The sequence below is a fragment of the Olea europaea genome, chromosome 9 (assembly GCF_002742605.1).
Source record: "Olea europaea var. sylvestris chromosome 9, O_europaea_v1, whole genome shotgun sequence".
In the NCBI taxonomy this organism is placed as follows: domain Eukaryota; kingdom Viridiplantae; phylum Streptophyta; class Magnoliopsida; order Lamiales; family Oleaceae; genus Olea; species Olea europaea.
Window position 1 is genome coordinate 10,628,994 of NC_036245.1, and position 5,668 is coordinate 10,634,661.

At 33.0% G+C, this 5,668-nt stretch overlaps 1 pseudogene; it reads left to right on the forward strand.

The window, feature by feature from the left end:
• The first annotated feature begins 935 nt into the window (after positions 1 to 935).
• LOC111399642 lies at positions 936 to 5,449 on the forward strand (annotated as a pseudogene).
• The last annotated feature ends 219 nt before the right edge of the window (positions 5,450 to 5,668 follow it).

The following is a 5,668-nucleotide window of genomic DNA, read 5'->3' on the forward strand; positions in this document are numbered from 1 at the left end:
ATTTTCCACGTGAAAAATTATATCAATCAAATATAATAATTTACAATTCCCAAAAAAATAATTTTTAGGCAATTCAATTATCTGAAATTCGTTTTCAATTCTATCTTTACAATCAAACAAACACTTAGGTTGTGTTTGATTATATTTATTTTCCATGAAAAATATCAGTTTTCCGTCCAAATTTCTACTTGGAGTGTTTGATTGCTATTTTTTTCCAAGGAAAATATTTTCCAACTTTTGAAAATATGCCTAATTTTTCTTATTTTTAAGGAAAATATTTTCTTTTCTAGGTACACGTAGAAAAGAAAATGATTTACATCTTTTGTAGAAAATAAAAACCACTTCTATCCGAGGAAAATATTTTCCTTAAAAACAAGGAAAATTATGCATATTTTCAAAAGTTGGAAAAAAATTTCCATGGGAAAAAAATAGCAATCAAACACTCCAAGTAAGAATTTGTGTGAAAAATTAATATTTTCCATAGAAAATAAATGTAATCAAACACACCCTTAATATATTTGTTATGGCAATACGAACTAAGGACCTTGTGATCCAATAAAGTTTAACCTAAAAGACTTTCCACATTTTTGTGTGATTTTTTCCCAGTATCAATATGTGTATATTCTGTTCATTTGATCTACGTAACATAAAATGAGCGCCGATATTCATTATACTCTATTGCCGTAAATATAATATCGTAAATCAAAAAGGAAACCAAATATTATCTGAGATTTCATTGGTTCTTTAAACATGTAATAAACACTTTTACATTCCACAATGAAAAGGAAATACAAAAAATAATGCAGATGTTACAGCATTTGTCTATACGCAATTACGTATACGTATAAAGCAAGACGAAATTTGTTCCTGCTCCCGTATTTCTGGGTATTTCAATCCTCACACTTTTGAGCGGTGAAATTATAGAGATGTACAAAATTCTCTTCATTTTCTTGGTTATAGAAATAGATATAGATATATAAATATATATACACACGCACAGAAACACAAGAAGAAAGGGGAGGATGCAGATCACGGCATTGTTGGTGTTAAAATGCAGCCTGGAGGGTTCGGATCCAGTGATATTGGCCAAGGCATCGGACGTGAGTCGTTTCGGGTTCTTCCAGCGGTCCAGCGTCAAAGAGTTTATTGTCTTTGTGGCGCGGACGGTAGCCAAGCGGACCCCACCCGACGAACGCCAGTCTGTGCAGCACGAAGGTCCAATCCTTTTTTTTTTTTTTTTTTTAAAGTAATTTTTCTGCATTTTATGTTTATTGAAAATCGTTGTTCATTTGAATTATGCATGATCTTTTTTTAACTGGAGTTTAGACACGAGATTTCATTACTTTTGGATTGTGTAGTGAACATTTTATGTTTGATTATAGTGAAATTCTCCTCTTCTTCTTCCGAAAATGGAGTTTTTTTGTGAAACTTCATTTGTTTGTTTATTAATTTGTTCTATGATGGATTTTGATTGATTTCATATATTATAGATGCATGTGTGGAAGCTTTTTTGGCATAAGTTTTGAGATTTTTGAATTTCTTTTTGTTTTAGGCGTGGTAATTGTCAATTATTTTATGATAATTTAGTGAAAATCGTTCTGGTTCTATCTATAATTTGATTTATATTGGGGTTGTTTAATTAAGCAAAATAAAGTATTATTTGTTGAGGCGACGATGGTTATGATGCAGCATCTTGGTAAATTAGTGATTCAATAGGCTCCATATGGGTGAGATATTTGGTTTTGAAGGAGTTCATATGCAAACTTAATATGCGATGATGGATATAGATAGGACAAGAAGTAGCAAAAAAGTCGGTCGTTGGAAATGGAATAGGAAAAATGAGTGATGACTTCTAGTTGTTAAGTTTTGTATTATTCTTTCCCCTATGAATACTAATTTTATGATGCTCAAGTTAGATAACCTTATATTGTACAATTGTTTTAGGTGAATGTTGAATTTATTTATGGTTTTGAATAAGTGCATTTTGTATTTGGGAACTCGAAGTAAAGTTTAGTGGTAACATTTATATTTTGAATTTCCCTTTTTGAGCACCAATTGGTCTCCCGATCTCCAATAACAAGTGATTAACTGCCAGTTGAGATCCTGTGGTCTATGGGTGTCCTTTTCAATTGGCCATCATAGCAAAACTTCTTCAACTTTTAAGGGGAAATTGTTGATGATAAACCATGAAATCTAATGTTGGAATGCAGTGTGTGAGCTGCAGGGATCATGCTGAGACTTTGAAGTCTACTATAGGGGTTTTGTTGATTTTCAGTGGATATTTAATATATAGTTTGCTTTTAGGGCTCCAATTGTTCAGTTGAATATGTACAGCTGTGTTGTATCTATAAATTTCGGCAATATTTAAGTTGGGGGTTCTTGCAATCTACCATTGCCCATTCTTTTTTGCCCACAACACTTCAGGTAGATTTGGACTGATTTCGATTTCTGGTTTATTTAAAAAAAATTGATTGAATTAGTAGACGCCAAAATTACTTGCTTGAAAAGTTTTACCATTTTCTGTCCAATTCTCTGTGACATAATTCTATTGCTTTTGGAAGTTATTTCATGTATAGCTATAGGTAAACATCTTTCTTTATTTCTTTTGCACAATAGAGTACAAGGTGGATGCTTACAACCAAAATGGCTTATGCGCATTGGGTTTAATGGATGACCATTACCAGGTTAGAAGTGCATTTTCATTGCTTAACCAGGTAACCGTACCTCATTGGCCAAATATTATATTTTGCAGGAATACCAATGAATAATTATTAGTTTGCAAGTTTCTGTGGATTAATATTTGTCAGGTTCGGATGAATATCAAAAGAATTTCAGTGATTCATGGAGAACTATGCAAGCTGTTAAGACTGAAGCATGGCCCTATTTAAATGATGCTCTAACTAAATTTCAGGTATATGAGGTTTCCTGTTATGTATTTGGGCTAGAATCTATTTTCTTAAGAAGATAATAGGTGCCGGATGAGGTATTTTTCTTTCAACTGTCAATTTAATTTGTTAGTATTCCGACTCTTTAGGACCCTACTGAGGCTGATAAGCTGTTAAAAATTAGAGGGAACTGGATGAAACCAAAATCATTCTTGTGAGTTACGTGTTTCCACCATATTTAAAGCCCTTTTCCTCTTTATTGTGTTGATTCTAGGTATTAGATAATTCTGACTATAGTTGTAAATTGATGTATCGGTTTGATAACAATGAAAGAGTTGAAACTGTAAAGCCTTTTCAACCTCTCTAATTGGGGAATGAAAGGCCAAAAAAAGAAATAAAAAGCCTATGTCATGTTTAGGATGATAGTTCTTATTATATTTTTGTGCGCAATTCTTCTTCACTAGCGCTTTTTGGCAGTTGTCTTCATACTTTATGCAGAACTTGATAGGTTTGCTATAATTATTTTTTTACTCGTTAGTAAAATTTTGATGTGATCATCGAGATTTTGGTCAGTGCGTGGTCATGATTACTTTGTCCAAGTGGCACATATTAATAGTAAGCATGTTGAATGGCTGTATCTGTAGGGCTGATTTTTGGTCAGCTACATACAATGTGATTTTATGTATATAAAATGTAAATACAGAGTATCTTTTGGGTGACCTGCTCCACAGTTGGCAATGTCATATGTCTTTCTTTTCTCAGAGCAAATTAGGCAATTAGCATATTGAAAAACTGATATTCGAGGCTGATCATGAAGGGATTGGTTGGCGTTTCAGATTATTTGTTCTCTCCTTTGTGTCGAGAAATGAAATGAAACTTGTATTAATTATATGTTATAGTCCTCTACTCTCATGTGATGCTATGATGCTATTGACATTACCCACCCAACGTCAGACTTTCTAGCTCCTTATTTCCAAAAAGAGGAAATAAGCAAATAGCATGTTTGGCTAAGCCTAAATAGGCTTTTTGGGAAGTATGTAGAAACGGTGCTTTTAAGCACCTTTAAGCTTAGCCAAATCTATAAAAAGAAAGAAAGTGGAAGGTCGAATACACCTAACTGAACAAATAGATAAGCTCAAGTGAGCAATATCCTTTTTAAACACAGATATGTGACGTCATGTAAATGGAATTTTTGTAATTTCTCTCTTCCAGGCTACAAAATGTGTGTTTATTATTTTCTGTTAAGAAGGTTCCAAATATGAAATTAGGTTGAGCTCTGTAAATGGCTTGCTCACCAAGTATTGCTATTTATTGAATGTATCATGGCGTTTAATCCTTAAATCTTGTTCATTTTCTTCTTTCTTCTTTGTTAGCTTCGCTTACCTCTGCTAATTCTTTATCTTCTATTTTCACTCAGCATAAAACAATCGACAGTGTCCTCGCTCGACGTGAGAAGCTAGATAGTTTGGTCGATAAGAGTTCAGACCTCAGTGCTGCTTCTCAGGTATGTCTATGTAACTGTTAGTTTACGGCTACGATTAATTGAAAATTCAAGAACACGCGTGTTCTTCATCTTTTAGAAACCATTGTTGGGAATTTTTGAGTTAAAATACTTAAATGACAGGGTTGTCTCAGTTTAACTACTAAGATTTTGTCTCTTGATCTTCTTTTCTTGTTCTTTTTGGTAGAAAATCTTTGGATAGTCAATTGTATTTTGATTATTTGATGGTGTCCCATTAAACTATATAGTCAACCACAATTTAAAGGGAAGCTATTAAGCTAAGGAGGAAACCTCTTTAGCCAGTTCTGCCACTGCTTTCTATGAGCAAAAAATATCTGTTTTTGAGTTCCAGCAGTGTACGAAAGATCTCTGCTTTGCACAAATTATTTTAATTCTCCTCTGTTAATGTTAATGATTAGCACGTGCTCTTTTTTGGTTTGATGGCATAAATAGAAAACCATATATTGTTGACAACTGTCCAAATTCATTGAGACTAAGTTATATGGAGTTGGGCTGAATACCCCATAGGTTTAGAGTATTTTGATTACTAGTTGAGTTGTGAATTTCATGTAACTAAAGTTGCTGAAACTTGCCATGCAATGCACTTTTTTCAGAGCATTTCCGATAAATTACCTTTTTATAAGAAGCTCATAAAACGTGCGTACATGTTCACTTACTTGAATACCGATCATGGCTTAGAATTTAACTTTTATTCAGGATTTTATAAACAAATATTTTCCTATTTTTCAAACTTATAGTTTGGTGATGCTGACACTTGAATTTCCTTGGTGCTGTCGAAACAGATGTTCTACAAACAAGCAAAGAAAACCAATCAGTGTTGTACCATTTTGTAAATGCCTTCGATGACAGAAAGTGGAGTATTAATATTTTTCTCGTGTCGTGTCTATGGTTTTTAGATAAAAATGTTGGCAAATTGGCAATTTTTTCTATGGTTTGTATTTACGAGAGCTTTGATTTTAGTTGGTGCGGTGTATTAAGATCTCTTTTGTTCCTGTTTATAGCTATTTTGTTTGCTATTTCAATTTTGTCTATTTTGGTGGTTGATTAATGTTTTAATGGTTTCCATAGTTGTGTAGTTACGGAGTTCACATGAATAACATCCATTTTGAGATGTGGATGCTGATTATGTAAAAGGGCTTTAGTAAAAAAAGGTGAATTAAAACGACACAGACGAGATGGGTTTAAGAAATGACACTGAATGAAATTTTTGGGAACAAGTAAAGATTTTTTGAGAATAGACTTTTCATCAATTAGGCTAAGA